At 43.5% G+C, this 24,060-nt stretch overlaps 1 pseudogene across 1 annotated transcript in view; it reads right to left on the minus strand.

The window, feature by feature from the left end:
* LOC311113011 (RELT-like protein 1) overlaps positions 1-24,060 on the minus strand; it is a 40,267-nt pseudogene continuing 16,207 nt past the window's right edge. The window contains exons 4-7 of the transcript XR_014615935.1: positions 16,824-16,878; positions 11,645-11,859; positions 6,785-6,924; positions 1-824 (exon numbers count right to left, since the gene is read on the minus strand). The product of XR_014615935.1 is annotated as an RELT-like protein 1 (transcript). The remainder of the gene's footprint in view (positions 825-6,784; positions 6,925-11,644; positions 11,860-16,823; positions 16,879-24,060) is intronic.

Below are 24,060 nucleotides of genomic sequence, written 5' to 3' on the forward strand. Positions count from 1 at the left end.
AATGTGCTTCGCCGAATCACCTCCGTTGCACTACAACATAGGGTTGCTGTTGTGACAGTTTTAGCAAGGTGTTAATCAAACAAGACAAGTTTTTCTGAAGTTTAAAGGCCCAGTGCAGTCAAAAACATGATTTTTCTGTGTTTTATATATACTTCCACACTGTTGGAATAATATTGTGAAATTGTGAAAATTATGATAATGCCCATTTAGTGTATAGCTGTTTGAAAAGACTGCCTGAAATTTCTGCCTGTTTGGTGGGATGGAGTTTTGGCTTGCCTGGTGACATCACCCTAATTCGCATACCGCCCCAATAGATCCACAGATGATGCTATCTTTATTGCACTTCACACTGCCCTTTCCCACGTGGACAAAATGAACACCTACTTGAGAATGCTGTTCATTGAGTACAGCTCAGCGTTCAACATCAGAGTGCCCTCCAAGCTCATCACTAAGGTAAGGACCCTGGGACTGAACACCTCCCTCTGCAACTGGATCCTAGACTTCCTGACGGGACTCCCCCAGGTGGTGAGCGTAGGCAACAACACATCCGCCACGCTGACCCTCAACACAGGGGCCCCTCAGGGGTGAGTGCTTAGTCCCCTCCTGTACTCCCTGTGCACCAACGACTAGGTGGCCACGCACGAGGTACTTCATTGTTACCCAAAAATTATTTGATATTAAGATAAAAACAGCTGCATTGGACCTTTGAAGTTCTCCCCCGGGGGCGGATAACTTCTTCTTCTTGGCTAACACAACATGGCATCTCAACAGGAGCCACATGTTATGTAGCAACCTTACGAACACAGCACGCAGCACTGAGCAGCCTGCAACATAAGGGAGGGAGAGAGAAAGAGAGACATTATTCCTAACATTATTTCAGTGTTGTTGATTTAAAGGATCCAATGCAGCCATTTTTATCTCAATATTAAATCATTTCTGGGTAACAATTAAGTAACTTAATGTGAAAAGAAATAGCTTCTTAGCAAAGAGTAATTTCTCAAGCAAGACTTTTGCTAGGACTGTCTGGGAGTGATATAAGTGGGGAGGGGAAAACTGAAAACCTATCGGCAGATAGGTTTGGAACTCTAGATCAAACAAATTTTACAATAAAAGGGCATTATCATAATTTTCACAATTTCACAGTATTATTCCAACCTCATAGTGTGGGAATATATATAAAAAACACAGGAAAATCACATTTGACTGCACTGGGCCTTTAATAGTATCCTCTTGCTACTTCCATTGCGATTATGTACCCATAACATATCATGTGAACTTAGTTAATTGAACAGAGAGAAAAAGAGAGAGGAGAGAATAGGGAGAAGGATAGATATTATAACCAAGCATGGGTGTCACCAGTTTGTCCAAGGTAAGAGCGAGGGCAAACAAGACTAGAGTCAATATTTGCTCAAGGTCCTCTCGTTGCTATCCCATGTCCTGTACTCTGTCACCACTCAGGGCTAGTTTTCAACCTGACGCTTTCTACCCTTAATCCCAACTACTGTTTACCCCCTGTGTGTGGGTGCATGCGTGCGTGTACATTAGGGTAGGATAGTATTAGCTAATGTCTATAGCCATGGGTGTGGTGATGTAGAGAAGGCTGGTGTTTTAAGCATAGTTACTATAATGAATGCTCCAATTCTATTGTTGTGAGGTATTTTTCCACTACATGCAGAACGTCATTGTCAACGTCTTGAAATACAATCACCCCTGCAGTATTATTACAATTTACACATGACAGGACACTGGTAGTGACAATGTCGTGACATTCATAAACCAGTCCACAACATTACCTCCTGTCATTAACACAGTAAATATAAGTTGGTGTCGGCAGTGGCGATTTTAGCATGTAAATCTTGGTGGAGCAAACTTTTAAAAAAATGTTTCGATGCATGCCAGCAAAGCCACAACACAACACTAAACAATACATTAATTGTACTATAAACGGTGACAAACGGTGCCCACAAACTGTTACGGCCTACATAAAGCTGTCGTGAAGATGGCGTAGCAGTGCGGTCGCGGTTTTATTCATTGTCCTAGTGTAAATATCCCGTTTCTTGTTTTTTTGTCTATTTTGTATATATTTCTAAATTTTTACTTTTCATTCTTTAACTAAATATACTTTCCTGCAACCCGCCTCACCCAACGTGGAAAGGATTCTATTATTTCTTTATAACTTTCATCAAGAACCTTAAGCTGAAACGAGTGTAGCTGCAACTGAATGGCTACTTGCTATTAGTCACCGTTAGCGTCTTCACCATTGTCCGTGGCCTACACTATCCACCAGCCAGCTCTAGCTCTAGCCTGGACAATTCGTCGGCCAGTCTGCACAGCGTGCTATCGACCCAGAGCTTATTGGACTTTCTGCCGGAATCACTGGACCCTAGCGCCGGATCATCGCAACCAGCTAGCTAGCTGCAACCTGTTGTTGGCTAATTACCATTGCCCTATAGCAAGCACCAGTTAGCCTTGAGCTAGCCTCAGGCCCATCTCCCGGCTATCTACCCTCTCTGTCAACCGGACGGGACCTCCTAGTGTTGACACTGAGCCCCGCCGATCCAACACGACTGGTTTGCCGACGAAATCGTCTGATGTGGTTTCAACAGGCTTCCCGTTGCGACGACCACGAAGATCCATCTGCCAGCCACGGCCCGCTAGCACACGCAAACTACAACTGTGCTCCCTGCTAGCTGTGCTAAAGCACCAATTTGAACTGCTCTCGGACTCACATATTGCTGTTCACTGGACCTTATGATCACTCAGCTGCACAGCTGATTCCTGCTGGACTGTTCCTTTACACGGTACCCTGTCCTGTTTATTCTGTTTAGCCTCAGCCCAAACGTTATCGCTATTACCAGTTGTTGTCTTAGCTCTCTCTAATAACACCTGTGATTGCTTTATGCCTCTCTCCCATGTCAATTATGCCTTGCCTATTGCTGTTTGGGTTAGTTCTTATTATACAATTTCACTGTAGAACCCCTAGTCCCTCTCAAACTGCCTCAAATAGTTCCTTTGTTCCACCCCCCATACACGCCGAGACCGGCTCAATCGGTGCCTCCAGTGATGCTATCTCTTTCATTGTTACCCAACGCTTAGGGTTACCTGAACTGTACTCATATCCTTCCATATCCTTTTCTGTACATAATGCCCTGAATCTTTTCTACAACGCCCGGAGAACTGCCCCCTTTATTCTATGTACCCAATGCACTAGAAGACCAGTTCTTAAAGCCTTTAGTCGTATCCTTATTCTAGTCCTCCTCTGTTCCTCTGGTGATGTAGAGGCTAACCCAGGCCCTGCAGCCCCCAGTATCACTCCTACTCCCCAGGAGCTATCATTTGTTGACTTCTGTAACCGTAAAAGCCTTGGTTTTCTGCACGTAAATATCAGAAGCCTCCTTCCTAAGTTTGAGTTATTCACTGCGTTAGCACACTCCGCCAACCCTGATGTTCTAGCAGTGTCTGAATCCTGGCTTAGGAAGGCCACCAAAAATGCTGAAATTTCCATCCCCAACTATAACATTTTCCGTCTAAATAGAACTGCCAAAGGGGGTGGAGTTGCAATCTACTGTAGAGATAGCCTGCAGAGCTCTATCATACTATCCAGGTCTGTGCCCAAACAGTTTGAGCTTCTACTTCTAAAAATCCACCTTTCCAGAAATAAATCTCTCACTGTTGCCGCTTGCTACAGACCCCCCTCAGCCCCCAGCTGTGCCCTGGACACCATATGTGAATTGATTGCCCCCCATCTATCCTCAGAGTTTGTACTGCTTGGTGACCTAAATTGGGATATGCTTAACACCCCGGCCATCCTACAATCTAAACTAGATGCCCTCAATCTCACACAAATTATCAACGAACCTACCAGGTACAACCCTAAATCCGTAAACATGGGTACCCTCATAGATATCATCCTGACTAACTTACCCTCTAAATACACCTCCGCTGTCTTCAACCAGGATCTCAGCGATCACAGCCTTATTGCCTGCGTCCGTAACGGGTCCGCGGTCAAACGACCACCCCTCATCACTGTCAAACGCTCCCAAAAACACTTCAGCGAGCAGGCCTTCCTAATTGACCTGGCCCAGGTATCCTGGATGGATATAGATCTCATTCCGTCAGTAGAGGATGCCTGGTTGTTCTTTAAAAGTAATTTCCTCTCAATCTTAAATAAACATGCCCCATTCAAAAAATACAGAACTAAGAACAGATATAGCCCCTGGTTCTCCTCAGACTTAACTGCCCTTGACCAGCACAAAAACATCCTGTGGCGTACTGCATTAGCATCAAATAGCCCCCGCGATATGCAACTTTTCAGGGAAGTTAGGAACCAATATACACAAGCAGTTAGGAAAGCAAAGGCTAACTTTTTCAAACAGAAATTTGCATCCTGTAGCACTAACTCCAAAAAGTTTTGGGACACTGTAAAGTCCATGGAAAATAAGAGCACTTCCTCCCAGCTGCCCACTGCACTGAGGCTAGGAAACACTATCACCACCGATAAATCTACAATAATCGAGAATTTCAACAAGCATTTTGCTACGGCTGGCCATGCTTTCCACCTGGCTACCACTACCCCGGCCACCAGCTCTGCACCCTCCGCTGCAACTTGCCCATGCCCCCCCCCCCCCCGCTTCTCCTTCACACAAATCCAGACAGCTGATGTTCTGAAAGAGCTGTAAAATCTGGACCCCTACAAATCATCTGGGCTAGACAATCTGGACCCTTTCTTTCTAAAACTAGCCGCCGAAATTGTCGCAACCGCTATTACTAGCCTGTTCAACCTCTCTTTCGTAACGTCTGAGATCCCCAGAGATTGGAAAGCTGCCGCGGTCATCCCCCTCTTCAAAGGGGGTGACACTCTAGATCCAAACTGTTACAGACCCATATCCATCCTGCCCTGCCTTTCAAAAGTTTTTGAAAGCCAAGTTAACAAACAGATCACCGACCATTTCGAATCCCACCGTACCTTCTCCGCTATGCAATCCGGTTTCCGAGCTGGTCATGGGTGCACTTCAGCCACGCTCAAGGTCCTAAACGATATTATAACCGCGATCGATAATAGACAGTACTGTGCAGCCGTTTTCATTGACCTGGCCAAGGCTTTCGACTCTGTCAACCACCGCATTCTTATTGGCAGACTAAATAGCCTTGGTTTCTCAAATGACTGCCTCGCCTGGTTCACCAACTACTTCTCAGATAGAGTTCAATGTGTCAAATCGGAGGGCCTGTTGTCTGGACCTATGGCAGTCTCTATGGGGGTGCCACAGGGTTCAATTCTTGGGCCGACTCTTTTCTCTGTGTATATCAATGACGTCGCTCTTGCTGCTGGTGACTCTCAGATCCACCTCTACGCAGACGACACCATTTTGTATACATCTGGCCCTTCATTGGACACTGTGTTAACAAACCTCCAAACGAGCTTCAATGCCATACAACACTCCTTCAGTAGCCTCCAACTGCTCTTAAACACTAGTAAAACTAAATGCATGCTCTTCAACCGAACGCTGCTTGCACCCGCCCACCCGACTAGAATCAATACTCTCGACGGGTCTGACCTAGAGTATGTGGACAACTACAAATATCTAGGTGTCTGGTTAGACTGTAAACTCTCCTTCCAGACTCACATTAAGAATCTCCAATCCAAAGTTAAATCTAGAATCGGTTTCCTATTTCGCAACAAAGCCTCCTTCACTCATGCTGCCAAACATGCCCTCGTAAAACTGACTATCCTACCGATCCTTGACTTCGGCGATGTCATTTACAAAATAGCCTCCAACACTCTACTCAGCAAATTGGATGTAGTCTATCACAGTGCCATCCGTTTTCTCTCCAAAGCCCCATATACTACCCACCACTGTGACCTGTACGCTCTTGTTGGCTGGTCCTCACTACATATTCGTCGCCAAACCCACTGGCTCCAGGCCATCTATAAATCACTGCTAGGCAAATCCCCGCCTTATCTTAGCTCATTGGTCACCATAGCAACACCCACCCGTAGTATGCGCTCCAGCAGGTATATCTCACTGGTCATCCCCAAAGCCAACACCTCCTTTGGCCGCCATTCCTTTCAGTTCTCTGCTGCCAATGACTGGAACAAATTGCAAAAATCTCTGAAGCTGGAGACACTTATCTCCCTCACTAACTTTAAGCATCAGTTGTCAGAGCACCTTACCGATCACTGCACCTGTACACAGCCCATCTGAAATTAGCCCGCCCAACTACCTCATCCCTATATTGTTATTTATTTTGCTCATTTGTACCCCAGTATCTCTATTTGCACATCATCTCTTGCACATCTATCATTCCAGTGTTAATACTAATTGTAATTATTTTGCACTATAGCCTATTTATTGCCTTACCTCCATAACTTGCTACATTTGCACACACTGTATATATATTTATTTATGTTGTATTTTTGACTTTGTTTTGTTTTACCCCATATGTAACTCTGTGTTGTTGTTTTTATCGCACTGCTTTGCTTTATCTTGGCCAGGTCGCAGTTGTAAATGAGAACTTGTTCTCAACTGGTTTACCTGGTTAAATAAAGGTGAAATAAAATAAAATAAAATAAAAAGCTGTCCCAACAGAAGAGCTTCCTTTTCAGCACCATGGAGTGAATCCTTACCACCGCTACACCTGGCTATCAACGGAGCCTTGTCTGGCAGCGAAACAGTTCATTCAGCCTCATTTCCTGTTTGGACTATGACACTATGAGCCTTTTGAATCAAAACATTTACGTGAACTCGGGTGATAAAGTTTAATTGAATATTATCCTCAGACTGACCTGTTGTGACTGAGGTGGTCCTGCTCATGGGGGGCTCTGTCTCCGTTGGCGATGTAGGCATGCTCCCGTTGGAGTCTGTTATGAGCAGGGTCCACCTTTCTCTGGCAGGCCTTTCCTTGTCACACTTTGTCACCCGGAACCTGACAGATCAGACCATAACACCGGTGACAAAGATGACATAACATCATGGCCACTAACATGCTTGCAATTGACAATAACTGGAGGAATCAAGTTAAGAATAAGTACTATTAGGAGTACAACAGCGGCAACTACTGGCAATGAGGGGTTAAATTGTGGAGAGGCAGAGATGCAGTGAGAATCATGACAACATAAATACACCTAAAAATCAACCCATGTTGGATAATATTCTACCTATAAAATCTCAATTCAACCCCTACTGACAATTCACATCTACACTCCCCTCCATATGTATTTGGATAGTGAAGCTACATTTTGGCTCTATACTCCAGCATTTTAGATTCGTGAATGTTTCATATTAGGCGACAGTAAATAATCTCAGCTTTATTTGAGAGTATTTTTATACATATGTTTTAGAAATGAAAGCGCTTATGCATCTAGTCCCCCCATTTGAAGAAGTCATACGTATTTGGACAAATTCACTTATTGTGTATTGAAGTAGTCAAAGGTTTAGTATTTGGTCCCATATTCCTAGCACGCAATGACTACATCAGGTTTATGACTCTACAAACTTGTTGGATGCATTTGCGGTTTGTTTTGGATTATGTTTTGCCCAATAACAACTGAAATGGTGAATAATGCCATTTTGGAATCACTTTTGTTGTAATTAAGAATATAAGATGTTTCCGAACACTTCTACATTCATTTGGATGCTACCATTATTATGGATAATCATGAATGAATCGTGAATAATGATGAGTGAGAAGGTTACAGAGGCACAAAGATCATAAGCCCCCAAAATGCTAACCTCCCCTGTTATTGGTGAGAGGTTAGAATTGGGGTTGGGCGGTTTCCAGATTTTCATATCTTCATACCGTCCTTCTCTCATTCCTTTATTTACAGTATTACCGGTTTAGTACACAAGGGGGCTCCAAAAAATGCAAAAAATATCATTGGGCGTCTATTACCAGAATGCTAACAAAATTAGCACAAGTAATAGCACATTTCCATGGAGGCTGCTAGCTAAACATGGTAACAAGCGCAAATGACAGGCAATCTAGCTCACAAAGTTACACAGTGGTTTCTCAATTAAACGTTTCGAGATTATGCCGCGGGACATTGAGGTAATTTGTGGTTTAGTATGTTACCCTGCGTCACTGCTTCATTGCTCCAGACCACCGCAAGGGGGAGTTAGAGTGCTGATTATGCTTTTGGGTAGAGTGTAAAGCATTGGTCCCAAGGTGCTAATGTGTCTCTACCTGAATGAATGCTGTCAATCAATGGGCGATAAAAACAAATAGAAACTGATATATAGCCTCGTGTAGCTCAGTTGGTAGAGCATGGCGTTTGCAACACCAGGGTTGTGGGTTCGATTCCCACGGGGGGCCAGTATGAAAAATGTATGCACTCACTAACTGTAAGTCGCTCTGGATAAGAGCGTCTGCTAAATGACTAAAAATTTAAAATATAAAAAGGTAGGAGCTGCCGAATGTCATTTTTGGTGAGTTTGGACATTACAAGCGAATATGAACGAGAGACATTGTGCAAATGAACAAACTTTTGATGCATACTTGTCTGAAGGAAGAACAGTAGTGGCTCTGTAGCAGCATGTGTACACGCTGTGTCTGTGTGGAGTCTGGATTCGCTAGGGCAAAGGGCCTGCCAGCTCTGCTCGGAGAAGAGGGGGGAGGAGCAGATGGGCAGAGAACTGAGAGGGGGAAAAAATCAAGAAAATCAAGATAGCAGTGGCAGCTGTACAGATAACTCATCCAAAAGGGCTTTGACTTCTCAAACACGGCAGAAAGCTAACACAATATGATGCCCCGTCACCTTATAATTCAGCCAGTTACTTAGATAACTAGCAAGTTAAACTTATTGTCGCTTTAACATAGACTTCTGCATTTCTCACGCAGGAAAAAATATAAAACGGATAAGAAATATCTTCAAACGTTTTATAAACGCAGATCTAAAATGCTTCTTATTGTAATTTCTGCCCGGCATCAAACTAATATCGTGCTTCAGTTGCACTTCTCCACTGGATGAGAATTCACAACAAGCATTCTATCAGCATCTGATTGATGTGTAGCTACTTTGCTCAGGTACTTCTTTCAGTGTAGCCAGTCTACTATTATCTGGTAGATTGCAAGATTAACTTTAAACAAAACATTAGGAAATGTAGCTGGCTACATTCTTTCTATTATAAACATAGCAAAAAATACCTTGATTTTTCATTGTAAGCTCATTTACCTGTGTGGCTGCCAGCCAAATAGCGTTGCACTTCTGTTGTCATCTGATGAAAATGAAGCTATTTTCTGCCGAATGTGTTGCACTAATGTATTTTCTATGAAGGAACACTATAGTTGCACGTCCCTGATCACTCTGTTGAAAAAATATATATATAAAACGCGACCCCAGTCAATACACAGCTGGACTCGCCTGCTCCCGTTGTGCTATTAACAAACAAACAAACATGTTCTGGGGAACTATGGTAAGCTTCATAATGTAAAATAATGTGACAGGTGACATGAAGAATGTGATCTGCTTTATCACCTAACATATAGCACAAGTTGACTGCAGGTATTTATTTAAAAACCAGCTACAAATATGAAAACGTGTTGAGAAACTTAGTTTCAATGATATTGGGGGTATTGAAAAACAATCCCGTGGCTATTTCCAAATACCCTGGTATACCGCCCAAGCCTAGTTGGCATGTTTTGTTGTAGCCTCTGAATGGCATCACTCATCATTATTCATGATTCATGATTTTTCTTAATCATGGCATTATCACGATTAATTTAGAAGTGTTCAGAAACATCTTATCTACTCAGTTAGAAAGAAAATTACTGGCCTCCCGAGTGGCATCGCAGTGCTACAGGCGTCACTACAGACCCGGGTTCAATCCCAGGGTGTGTTGCAGCCGGCTGTGACCGGGAGACCCATGAGGCAGCGCACAATTGGCCCAGTGTCGTCCGGGTTAGGGGAGGGTTTGGCCAGCCGGGATGTCCTTGTCCCATCGCGCTCTAGCGACTCCTTGTGGCGGGCCGGGCACATACATGTACGCTGAATTCGGTTGCCAGTTGTACGGTGTTTCCTCTGACACATTGGTGTGGCTGGCTTCCGGGTTAAGCGAGCAGTGTGTCAAGAAGCAGCGCGGCTTGGCAGGGTCGTGTTTCGGGGGACGCATGGCTCTCGACCTTCACCTCTCCCGAGTCCATACGGGAGTTGCAGTGATGGGACAAGACTGCAACTATTTTCATTTTAGCAGACGCGACTTACAGTTAGTGAGTGCATACATTTTCATACTGGCCCCCCGTGGGAAACGAACCCAAAACCCTGACGTTGCAAGCGCCATGCTCTACCAACTGAGCTACAGGGGACTACAACTACCAATTAGATATCACGAAATTGGGGAGAAAAAGGGGTAAAAATATTTAAGATAGAAAATTACTCCATTCACCATTTAGTTACTATTGGGCAAAAACACAACCAAACGCATACGTTTGTAGATTCACAAGCTTGATGTAGTCATTGTGTGCAAGGAATATAGGACCAAATACTAATCTTTTGACTACTTCGATACACTATAAGTGAATTTGTCCAAATACTTATGACTTCTTCACATGGGGGAGACTAGATACATAAGGTGCTTTCATTTCTAAAAGGTAAAACAGATATGTATGAAAATATCCTCAAATAAAATGTAACATGCTGTACTGTCGCCTCATATGAAACATTTTACTTCAAATCCAAAATGCTGGAATATAGAGCCACATTTTTTATTTTAGCTTCACTGTCCAAATACATAGAGGGGAGTGTATATTAAAGGTCCAATGCAGCTGATTTGATCTCAATATCAAATCATTTCTGGGTAACAATTAAGTACCTTACTGTGATTGTTTTAAATTAAAATTATCCAAAATAAACAAAAATAGCTTCTTAGCAAAGAGTAGTTTCTCAAGCAAGAATTTTGCTAAGACTGTCTGGGAGTGGTCTGAGTGGGGAGGGAAAACTAGCTTATTGGCAGAGAGGTTTGGAACTCTTTCTTATTGGTCTATTAACAAAATTTACCAGGCAGGCCAAAACTCCATCCCACCAAAACAGGCTGAAATTTCAGGCAGTCTTTTCAAACAGCTCTTACACTTAAAGGGTTCATCATCATTTTCAAAACGTCACAGTATTAGTCCAACCTCATACTTGTGGAAAATCTAATTTTTTACTACACTGGGCCTTTAACATCAACATAACAAATGGTCCTCACATGCCAATCAACCATAACCTAACATTGATATTACAGTCAGAGTTGATCAATAGTGACATTAGTGTGATGTTATTTAAGATGTATTCCTGCCTGACCCGGGGGCTATGTTATGATTCTCACTGAGGATCCCATAACATCACACTCCCTGGCACTTGACAGATTCAATTAAATCACGTAATGAATATTCCCTCCCAGGTCAGCGCGACCCCAGATGTACGCTTCCATTCATCTGGATGAGCAAATTAAAACAGAGGCCACTCTTCATTCAAATCAGCTATTCTACAGGAAGGGAGAAGTGGAGGATTGTTGATACACACTCATTCACTTGAACTGGGCAGTCTCTCTCAGTGAGAAAAAATTCATGCACATCCACAAACCTTTATACTGACACAATCACCACCACCACCACCACCTTTCCTGTCTCTCAGACACTCTCGCTCTCTCTCGCTCTCTCTCTCTCCTACCTCCCCACAGCCAGCACAGTGACCACTCCTTGGCTCCTCCTCTTGCTGGACACGTGCGTTATCAGAGGCCACTTCTTGTGGTTGCAGCGGTTCTTGAGACCCTCCGTGCCTCCGATGGTGTGTAGGTGATTGCAGGTGTGTTTGGCCGCCCCCGGCGGGGACCCGGGGGAGATAGGAGTCACCGGGGGGTGGGGGAGGTTGGAGTCAGTGGTAGGCTGTGGAGGGAAAGAAGGTTGAAAGGGTTAAGAAGAAAAAAAGGAAGACACTCCAGCACACTGGTGATATACGCTCGGCAGACAATCTCACAACAACGAAAGGTTTACTGTAAACCAGAAGAAAATAATCTGACCTTATTAGAAGACACTCTAGTAGACTCTAGTATTCATGATCATGAACCTTGGTCCTGGAGAGCTACATGGAGTGCAGGCTTTTGTTCCAGCCCAGCACTAACATACCAGATTCCACTAATCCAAATCAGTTTATTTGTGGGAATTATGGGATTCAGTGCTGGACTGGAACAAAAACCCTGCGGCACTCTCCAGGACCGGAGATGACAACCCCTGCTCTAGTAATTGGACAGAGTGTATCTGTACTGTACTATTTCAAGCCGGCTGCACTCTCTTGTTTAAATTATTAAGGCTTTATTATTCAGGTTTGTCCTAGGGAGACCTAAAGTGGAGGAGTGTGCGAGAGTGTACTATATGTGGTGATACTGTGCTGTTGAGTTTGAGAGGAGATGCAAGACACATTTTCCAAAAGGGACACAATAAAGAAATTATTATTAGAGTGTGAGTGTGTGTGTGTATATATACACAATGTGAAGGAGTGTGTGAGAGAGTGCAGGAGTCCTGCCTTAAAGTAACTGCCCAGTGTTTCCACATTTCTATGAAATATGACCAATAATTAAAGCTGCAATATGTCACTTTTTGTGGGACCCGACCAAATTCACAGAAATTTGTGTTATAGATTTAAATTTTTACATTTTAGTCATTTTGCAGACACTCTTATCCAGAGCGACTTACAGGAGCAATTAGGGGAAGGGGGCCTAAAATTAACACCTGCCACCTGCCAAAATGCGGGTAGATTTTGGCATTGGCGGGTAAGATGTCTATTTCACCAACCACGTTGGTGGATTGTCAGGGCTCCACAGTGCTAGCATTTCACTCGCATTTGTGAATAGAAATAGTCAACTATGATCACATTTATAGTCAAATAAATGCTGCAGTAGCCGTTTTCAAAGTATTTCTGCCGTTTTATTTCATAGCTGGTAAATTAAAATCGCACAAAGTCAAAGAACTACGAATCCTATAGCTATAGCCTATTCCACCTCGCGCTGCAACACTGCCTGGCTGGGGGCTGTGCGCACATCTATAAATTTTTAGAAGCGTTGCGCACAGGCATAAATGTTGGTCTAAATGTACTTGAAACAAAAGTATATTGAAGTGAGACTTTGTCCTTGTGTTTCTTGCCAATTTACATTGTTTTGTTCACAAGCTAGGTTGTTTTTCTATGTTTTAGTTTCAACTGCTAGGGAAGAGAAGACAATGCTTGTACTAGTCAGACTCAATCTCACAGGCAGAAACATGACTCGAGTTGCATTACCAAGGTAACCTCCCACTCTTAAAAGGGCAGGTGAAACATTTGTCTCATCTGTGATATTTTGGTTAAAAGACTCAAGTCACAAAAAAAGAAATTAAACAATATACCACATTACTTCTTACTAGTAATAAATGTATTGTTTTAGAAACATTACAAAGCATGCTCATCCATTTTTTTGTGTTTTGTTGGTGTAATTTTAGCAGGGAAAATATATATAAGAAATCTGAGTGGCTGGTAGATTTTTTTTTATCTACCTGCCACAGTGGCTGGTGGACCAAAAAGTACATGTTATGCCCTAGAAGGGGGGGATGGGGGCAAGTGTATAAATTGAGCAGTATAATAAGAGTCTGGTAGCAGTAGTTCTGGTGTGTGTGTGTGTGTGTGTGTGTGTGTGTGTGTGTGTGTGTGTGTGTGTGTGTGTGTGTGTGTGTGTGTGTGTGTGTGTGTGTGTGCACGCGCGCATATATGTCTGTGTGGGTCTGTGCATGAGTTAGTGAGATGTGTGCTAAGGTGCGGAGAATCAGAGCAGGTGGTCAGTCCAGTTCAAGTTTTAGGCAGTCTGATGGCTTGTAGATAGAAACTGTCTGTCTCGGAACCTGTTGATATCAGACCTCATGCACCGATACTGTCTGCCCGACGATACGGGAGACAACAGCTCGTGGCTGGGGTGTGTGGGGCCCTTGATGATGCTGCGTGCCTTCCTCAGGAACCGTTTCGAGTAGATGTCCTGGATGGGTTGGATCATGGTCCCAGTGATGTACTGGGCCATCTTCACCACCCGCTGGAGGGCCTTGCGTACCAGGCCCTGATGCAACCGGTCAGGACGCTCTCGATGGTGCAGCGGTAGTATTTGGAGAGGACCTGAGGCATCATGCAGAATTTCTTCAACAGCCTTAGAAAGTAGAGATGCTGTTGCGCCCTCTTGACAAGAGTGGTGGTGGTGTTGGTCCATGACCAATCCTTAGTGATGTGGACGCCGAGGAACTTAAAACTCGTGACTCTTTACTGCAGTCCCATTGATGTGGATCGGGCATGTTCCCTCCTATGCTTCCTGAAGTCAACAATCAACTCCTGTGTTTTGCTGATGTTGAGGAAGAGGTTGTTTTCATGACACCACAATGCCAGTTAACTTACCTCTTCCCTACAGACTGACTCGTCTTTGTTGGTTATCAGGCCTACAACCGTGATGTCGTCAGCAAACTTGATGATGGAGTTGGTGTCTTGCAAAGCCACGCAATCGTGGGTGAACAGGGAGTACTGCAGAGGACTGAGGACACACCCCTGGGGGGCCCCTGCATTAAGAGTCAGTGTGGAGGAGGTGTTGTTGCCAATCCTCACAGCCTGTGGTCTGCCCGTCAGGAAGTCCAGGATCCAGTTGCAGAGGGTGGTGTCCAGACCCAGGGATCCAGTATGAAAAATGTATGCACTCACTAACTGTAAGTTGCTCTGGATAAGAGCGTCTGCTAAATTACTAAAATGTAAATGTAAAAAATTTAAGCTTGGTGTCGATCTTGGTGGCAACAGTAGTGATGAATGCTGAACTGTAGTCAATGAACAGCATTCTCACATAGGTGTTCCTCTTGTCCAGATGTGTTACGGAAATTGCATTGTCAGTGGATCTGTTGCAACGGTAGGTAAATTGGAGTGGGTACAGTGTGCCTGGCATGCTGGCCTTGATGTGGGCCATGACCAGCCTCTGTGAGCACTTCATGATGACTGAGGTGAGTGCGACGGGGTGATAGTCATTTGGGCATGTCACCTTGTTTTTCTTGGGCAATGGGACGATGGTGGTCTCCTTAAAGCAGGTAGGGACTACAGCCTGGGACAGGAACAGGCTGAAGATGTCAGCGAAGACGCCCGCCAGCTGGTCAGCACACACTGAGGATGCGGCCAGGGATGCCATCTGGGCCGGCAGCTTTGTGAGCATTCACTCTATTGATAGTTTTCCTCACGTCAGCCTCAGAGAGCGAAAGCACCTGGTCGTCCGGAGCAACAAGAATCTTCCTGGATGGCTTGGTTTCGTCTGCCTCGAAGCGAGCATTTAATGTGTTAAGCTGGTCTGGGAGGGAGGCTTCTGTGGGCACAGCACAGCTGGATTTGCCTTTTTAGTCTGTAGTCCTTGCCACATGCGACATGAGTCTGAGTTGTCGAACATCAATTGACGTTTGAGTCTATTTTCTTTTTGCGTCCCTAATGGTCATGTGCAGTGGCTGTTTGTGTATGCGGGAATCAGAGCGCCCTGCTTATTTTGGTGTCCATTATCTTGCAAAATATACCCGTTCCATAAATGACCCCCCTCTGTCACCCCTCTTGAGCCGGCCTCTCCCTCCCCTGAGTGTTCTACTGGAAGCCTGCCCACCATGACAGAGAGCGAGAGAGCGAGAGAGCGAGAGAGCGAGAGAGCGAAAGGGGGGAGAGGGAGGGAGAGAGTGAGAGCACAAGGAGGGGGAGAGAAAGGGCAGGGCATTAATAGAGACAGACCGACTGACAGACAGAGAGGCAGAAGTGGGTAGCACGGAGAGAGAGATAGGAACCAGGGAGAAAGACAGAGATTGAGCCAAAGACAGACAGATAGAGACAGACGGAGACAGACAGAGGTGCACGGAGCATTGTTGGGAAATGAGTGGTGTCCCGTCCAGCGGACTTTGCCGGAAGACCCAATGCCTTGCCCATACCTAATCCTGCCTCGCCGCTGCCACGCCAAGATCTATTCATCCCCACCGTTACTTAAAAGTAACTTCACTCAACCTTTATTTTCTTCCTCCTCTCTCTTTCCACATTCATCCCTCCTTGTACATGATTCATGGTCGTGACTGCCGGCGTTGCTCTTTGGCTCTTCAGATAATCAACCAGGGGAGAGTAAAGACGTCTCATCTTTGACGTGTGTGTATGTTCTTTGATGGACGAGGCCCTGTCTATGAACTGTAAAGTAGGACCCATTCACCATTAACAGCAACAAAGATAATCTTAATTAAACTGTCAGAGGGGAGCATCATGTCACTATTATGAATCAGGTTGGTTTCAGGTTGGTTACCTAGCCTAAGCTGGTTACTGAGTGAATGTATTTAGGCAGCCATACTTTCCTTTTCAGTCTCTATGAAACGACTGTTCACTTTGGAGTGCATTGAGTCCACAATCAGAATGACAATATTATGTTTTGATTATATTAACATTGTGAGTCGCAAAAGTCCTGGGTGTTCTGGCCTCAATCCAAATGTATCAACACCACAAAGAATGGCTGAGAGACCTATTGCATTCAATTCCGCATTCACTTCACTGAACCAAACGACACCTCTTGAGATCAGGGGCCATTGTAAAGACAGACAACATTGCCATCTTGTGGCTAAGAAAGTAATCATACCCAACTGTATCCTTGGAAACCAGCCCTAAAAACTCTCCCTTGTGTAGAATTTTAGAACATTTTCATAGCCCTCAACATGAAATGACATCAGACAACCTTAAGAGTTGTGCGTTACTTTCAGAGTTGATATTTTACGAGTGATGATATTAGAGCAGGCAGCAGCAGAGAGAGTTGTGCCAAGTTTTATTGCAGTGAGAGAAGACATGAGGGACTATTTACCCATCGGAGTCAATGCTGTTTTCATTAATCATGGCTTTGAGGGCATCGGAGTTTGCTGTGGAGAGAGAGAGAGAGAGAGAGAGAGAGAGAGAGAGAGAGAGAGAGAGAGAGAGAGAGAGAGAGAGAGAGAGAGAGAGAGAGAGAGAGAGAAAATATGGGGTGGGAATTAGCAAGGAAAACGCGCAAGCTACTTCAAAAGGGGGAACATTTATTGGAAGATCGTTGCAGCTGATAATCTCTAAACACAATTAAATGGTGCACAGCAAGCAATTACCGGGAGCACAATCAGTCCATGGAATATAACCTCTGTGTAGGCCATATGCAAGCACAGCAACCAGGGAAAAATGCATCTATAAATTAAAACGACAGTCTTAAAAAAAAAAAAGAGACACATTAGGCCTATATTTAGTAAGTAATTACAAAGTATGAAGAAAAACTTAAAGGTAGGGACACAAGAGTATCCACATATTGGTTCACAATTCTGAAAAGTCATTGATTAGGACAAAATGTTAAAATACATGCTCAGAGCTATGTCATTAATACATCATTACACTGAACAAAAATATAAACGCAACATGTAAAGTGTTGGTCCCATGTTTGCATATGCACTTAAATCTTATTTCTCTCAAATTGTGCAAAAAATGTGATTACATCCCTGTTAGTGAGCATTTTTAATTTGCCAAAATAATCCATCCACCTGACAGAAGCTGATTAAACAGCATGACCATTACACAGGTGCACCTGCAACTCTAAAATGTGCAGTTTTGTCACACAACACAATTCCACAGATGTCTGAAGTTTTGGGGAAGCGTGCAATTGGCATGCTGAATGCAGGAATGTCCACCAGTGCTGTTGCCAGATCATTTAATGTTGATTTCCCTACCATAAACTGCCTCCAAAGTCGTATTAGAACATTTGCCAGTATGTCCAACCGGCCTCACAACCGCAGACAACATGTATGGCGTCATGTGGGCGAGCGGTTTTCTGATGTCAACGTTGTGAACAGAGTGCCCCATGGTGGCGGTATGGTACAGGCAGCCATAAAATACAGACAACGAAAACAATTGCATTTTGTCTATGGCAATTTGAATGCACAGAAATACCGTGACGAGATCCTGAGACCCATTGTGAGGCCAATTTTTTGTTTTAAGGTATCTGACCAACAGATGCATATGTGTATTCCTAGTAATGTGAAATCCATACATTAGGGCCTAATGAATTTATTTCAATTGACTGATTTCCTCATATGAACTGTATCTTTGAAATTGTTGCATGTTGCGTTTATATTTTTCTTCAGTATAATGAACTACAATAAATTATGAGGGAAAACTCCAAAGTGCTTCAAGGACACAGAAGTAGAAGTATAGCTTCAGTTGACACTAACTAAATAGATATGATGACAGATGTGTGGAAACATCTGAGTCACTTTAGTCAAAAGACCATGTGTAGGTCCTGTTTCCTCTAACCAGTTAAAATAAGCAGATTGGCCCACTAACTATGACTGTACACTACAGTATAATCCTACCATCTTATTATCGCTTATCATCGTATGCCTGGCCAGAGGGCATTTCAACACGCTATAAGCGCCTGTCTGATCTGAATGGAAGGAAGGAGAGTATTAATCAGTATTAGGTCCCTGAAGGGTTTGTACAGTTGTGCAGTACATCAAATTTCAATCAATCAAATTGTATTTATAAAGCCATTTTTACATCAGCAGATGTCACAAAGTGCTATACAGAAACCCAGCCTAAAACCCCAAACAGCAAGCAATGCAGATGTAGAAGCACGGTGGCTAGGAAAAATTCCAGAGAAAGGCAGAAACCTAGGAAGAAACCTAGAGAGGAACCAGGCTCTGAGGGGTGGCCCTTTCTGGCTGTGGGTGGAGATTATAACAGTACATGGCCATTAAGGCCAGATCTTTCTCCAAGATGTTCAAACGTTCATAGATGACCAGCAGGGTCAAATAATAATCACAGTGGTTGTAGAGGTTGCAACAGGTCAGTACATCAGGAGTAAATGTCACTGTGGCCCCGTCCGACGATACCCCCGGACAGGGCCAACCAGGCAGGATATAACCCTACCCACTTTGCCAAAGGACAGCCCCCACACCACCAGAGGGATATCAACAGACCACCAACCTACTACTATGAGACAAGGCTGAGTATAGCCCACAAAGATCTCCTCCACTGCACGAGCCCGAGGGAGCGACAAACCAGACAGGAAGATCACGTCAGTGACTCAACCCACTCAAGTGATGCACCCTTCCGAGGGACGGCATGGAAAGCACCAGTAAGCCAGTGACTCAGCCCCCTTAATAGGGTCAGAGGCAGAGAATCCCAATGGAGAGACAGTAACCAGCCAGGCAGAGACAGCAAGGGCGGTTTGTCGCTCCAGTGCCTTTCCGTTCACCTTCGCACCCCTGGGCCAGACTACACTCAATCATAGGACCTACTGAAGAGATCAGTCTTCAGTTACGACTTAAAGGTTGAGACCAAGTCTGCGTCTTTCACATGGATAGGCTGACCATTCCATAAAAATGGAGCTCTATAGGAGAAAGCCCTGCCTCCAGCTGTTTGCTTTGAAATTCTAGGGACAATAAGGAGGCCTGCATCTTGTGACCGTAGCGTACGTGTAGGTATGTACGGCAGGACAATATCAGAGAGATAGGTAGGAGCAAGCCCATGTAATGCTTTGTAGGTTAGCAGTAAGACCTTGAAATCAGCCCTAGCCTTAACAGGAAGCCAGTGTAGAGAGGCTAGCGCTGGAGTAATACGATCAAATTTTTTAGTTTATTTAGTGCTTTATCCGGGTAGCCGGAGAGTAGAGCATTGCAGTAGTCTAATCTAAAAGTGACAAAAGCATGGATTAGCTTTTCTGCATCATTTTTGGATGAAAGGTTAATGATTTCTGCAATGTTACGAAGATGGAAAAAAGCTGTCCTTGAAATATTATTGATATGTTCGTCTGTACAACCATCAATATTAATTGTCAGATCCAACAGAAGATCTCTTAGTTTCTTGGGACCTAGAACTTGCATCTCTGTTTTGTCCGAGTTTAAAAGTAAAACATTTGCCGCCATCCACTTCCTTATGAAACATGCTTCTAGTGTAGGCAATGTTGGGGCTTCACCGTGTTTCATCGAAATGTAGAGCTGTGTGTCATCCGCATAGCAATGAAAGTTAACATTGTGTTTCTGAATGACATCACCAAGAGGTAAAATGTATAGTGAAAACAATAGTGGTCCTAAAACGGAACCTTGAGGAACACCGAAACTTACAATTGATTTGTCAGAGGACAAACCATCCACAGAGACAAATTGATATCTTTCCGACAGATAAGATCTAAACCAGGCAAGAACTTGTCCGTGTAGAGCAATTAAGGTTTCCAATCACTCCAAAAGAATGTGGTGATCGATGGTGTCAAATGCAGCACTAAGATCTAGGAGCACGAGAACAGATGCAGAGCCTTGGTCTGACGGCATTAAAAAAAAGTAATTTACCACCTTCACGAGTTTGGTCTCAGTGCTATGATGGGGTCTAAAACAAGACTGAAGTGTTTCGTATACATTCTTTGTCTTCAGGAAGGCAGTGAGTTGCTGCACAACATCTTTTTCTAAAAATGTTGAGAGGAATGGGAGATTCGATATAGGCTGATAGTTTTCTACATTTTCTTGGTCAAGGTTTGGCTTTTTCAAGAGAGGCTTTATTACTGCCACTTTTAGTGAGTTTGGTACACATCCAGTGGATAGGGAGCCATTTATTATGTTCAAAATAGAAGGACCAACCACAGGAAGTAGCTCTTTCAATAGTTTAGTTGGAATAGGGTCCAGTATGCAGCTTGAAGGTTTAGAGGCCATGACTATTTTCATGAATGTGTCAAGAGATACAGGATTAAAAAACTTGAGTGTCTCCATTGATCCTAGGTCCTGGCAGTTTTGTGCAGACTCAGGACAGCTGAGCTTTGGAGAAATATGCAGATTCAGATTCAGTCCGTAATTTGCTTTCTAATGATCATGATCTTTTCGTCTAAGAAGTTCATGAATTCATCACTGCTGAAGTGAAAGGCATCCTCTCTTGGGGAATGCTGCTTTTTAGTTAGCTTTGCGACAGTATCAAATAGAAATGTTGGATTGTTCTTATTCTCCTCAATTAGGTTGGCAAAATAGGATGATCGAGCAGCAGTGAGGGCTCTTCGATATTGCTCTGTACTTCCTTTCCAAGCTAGGAGGAAGACTTCCAGTTTGGTGGAGCGCCATTTACGTTCCAATTTTCTGGAGGCTTGCTTCAGGGCTCGGGTATTTTCTGTATACCAGGGAGCTAGTTTCTTGTGACAAATGTTTTTTTTGTTTTTAGGGGTGCGACTGCATCTAGGGCATTACACAAGGTTAAATTAAGATCCTCAGTTAGGTCGTTAACTGATTTTTGTACTCCGACGTCCTTGAGTAGGTGGAGGGAGTCTGGAAGGGCCTCTAGGAATCTTTGGGTTGTCCGAGAATTTATAGCACGGCTTTTGATAGTCCTTGGTTGGGCTCTGAGCAGATTATTTGTTGCGATCGCAAACGTAATAAAATGGTGGTCCGATAGTCCAGGGTTATGAGGAAAAACATAAAGATCCACAATGTTATTCCACGGGACAAAACTAGATCTAGGGTATGATTGTGGCAATGAGTAGGTCCGGAGACATGTTGGACAAAACCCACTGAGTCGATGATGGCTCCGAAAGCCTTTTGGAGTGGGACTGTGGACTTTTCCATGTGAATATTAAAGTCAACAAAAATTTGAAAATTATCTGCCATGACTACAAGGTCCGATAGGAATTCAGGGAACTCAGTGAGGAACTCTGTATACGGCCCAGGAGGCCTGTAAACAGTAGCTATAAAAAGTGATTGAGTAGGCTGCATAGATTTCATGACTAGAATCCCAAAAGACGAAAACGCAGTCATTTTTTGGGGGGTAAATTGACATTTGCTGTCGTAAATGTTAGCAACACCTCCGCCTTTGCGGGATGCGTGGGGGATATGGTCCCTAGTGTAACCAGGAGGAGAGGCCTCATTTAACATAGTAAATTCATCAGGCTTAAATCATGTTTCAGTCAGGCCAATCACATCAAGATTATGATCAGTGATTAGTTCATTGACCATAACTGCCTTGGAAGTGAGGGATCTAACATTAAGTAGCCCTATTTTGAGATGTGAGATATCACAATCTCTTTAAATAATGACAGAAATGGAGGAGGTCTTTATTCTAGTGAGATTACTAAGGCAAACACAGCCATGTTTAGTTTTGCTCAACCTAGATCGAGGCACAGACACAGTCTCAATGGGGATAGCTGAGCTGACTACACTGACTGTACTAGTGGCAGACTCCACTAAGCTGGCAGGCTGGCTAAAAGCCTGCTGCCTGGCCTGCACCCTATCTCATGTGCAGCATGCCACTTGAGCGGGTCAAGGCTTTGAGTTGAATACTTCGTATATCGTCATCAGGCAATCTGGCTCTATTAAGACTCTGACTCACAGAATGTCACCTAATGAGAGTGAATCAATGGCACTGTACTGGTGCTGTCAATACATTTCCTGGGCTTGTTGACTCACTGTAGACCTATATTACCAAGAGTAATCAGAGCAGGAAGTCTAATGTCCATTGCTATTGATTTTTGGCCCAAGCAAATCTCTTCTTCTTATTGGTGTCCTTTAGTAGTGGTTTCTTAGCAGCAATTCGACCATGAAGGCCTGATTCACACAGTCTCCTCTGAACAGTTTATGTTGAGATGTGTCTGTTACTTGAACTCTGTGAAACATTTATTTGGGCTGTAATTTCTGAGGCTGGTAACTCTAATGAATGCAGCAGAGGTAACTCTGGGTCTTCCATTCCTGTGGCAGTCCTCATGAGAGCCAGTTTCATCATAGCGCTGGATGTTTTTTTACGACTGCACTTGAAAAAACGTTCAAAGTTCTTGACATTTTCCGTATTGACTGACCTTCATGTCTTAAAGTAATGATAGACTGTCGTTTCTCTTTGCTTATTTGAGCTGTTCTTGCCATAATATAGACTTGGTATTTTACCAAATAGGGCTATCTTCTGTATACCCCCCCTACCTTGTCAACACAACTGATTGGCACAAACGCATTAAGAAGGAAAGAAATTCCACAAATTAAATTTTAAGAAGGCACACATCTTAATTGAAATGCATTCCAGGTGACTACCTCATAAAGCTGGTTGAGAGAATGCCAAGAGTGTGCAAAAGCTGTCATCAAGGCAAAGGGTGGCTATTTGAAGAATCTCAAATATAACATATATTTTGATTTGTTTAACACTTTTTTGGTTACTACATGATTCCATATGTGTTATTTCATAGTGTTGATGTCTTCACTAATATTCTACAATGTAGAAAATAGTAAAAATAAAGAAAAACCCTTGAATGAGTAGGTGTTTTAAAACTTTTGACTGGTAGTGTACATCCCTTCCCTTACATTAAAGGATGAATGACACTCAGGTAGACAGATACATGTGCCTGCGTGGAACACACACACACACAGTATGGGGTCTTTCGGTGACCGTGTGACACATTAAGGTGAACTTCCTGTTTTCAGAATAAGACACTTGTGTGCATGGACAGCTATTGCATAATCACACAAACCACATAAACATGGGGATAACGTGTTTTGAAATGACTAAACACCAGCAAATCAGCTCCAAGTGATACAAATTTAGGAAATCTGTTCCAAAGTATACAGTTGAAGTCGGAAGTTTACATAAACCTTAGCCAAATGCATTTAAACTCAGTTTTTCACAATTCCTGACATTTAATCTTAGTAAAAATCCCTGTCTTAGGTCAGTTAGGATCACCACTTTATTTTAAGAATGTGAAATGTCAGCATAATAGTAGAGATAATTATTTATTTAAGCTTTTATTTATTTCATCACATTCCCAGTGGGTCAGAAGTTTACATACACTCAATTACTATTTGGTAGCATTGCCTTTAAATTGTTTAACTTGGGTCAAACGTTTTGGGTAGCCTTCCACAAGCTTCCCACAATACGTTTGGTGAATTTTGGCCCATTCCTCCTGACAGAGCTGGAGTAACTGAGTCATGTTTGTAGGCCTCCTTGCTCGCACACACTTTTTCAGTTCTGCCCACAACATTTCTATAGGATTGAGGTCAGGGCTTTGTAAACCATTTTGCCACAACTTTGGAAGTATGCTTGTGGTCATTGTCCATTAGGAAGACCCATTTGCG

This window comes from Coregonus lavaretus (genome assembly GCF_964263955.1).
Source record: "Coregonus lavaretus genome assembly, chromosome: 39".
NCBI lineage: Eukaryota > Metazoa > Chordata > Actinopteri > Salmoniformes > Salmonidae > Coregonus > Coregonus lavaretus.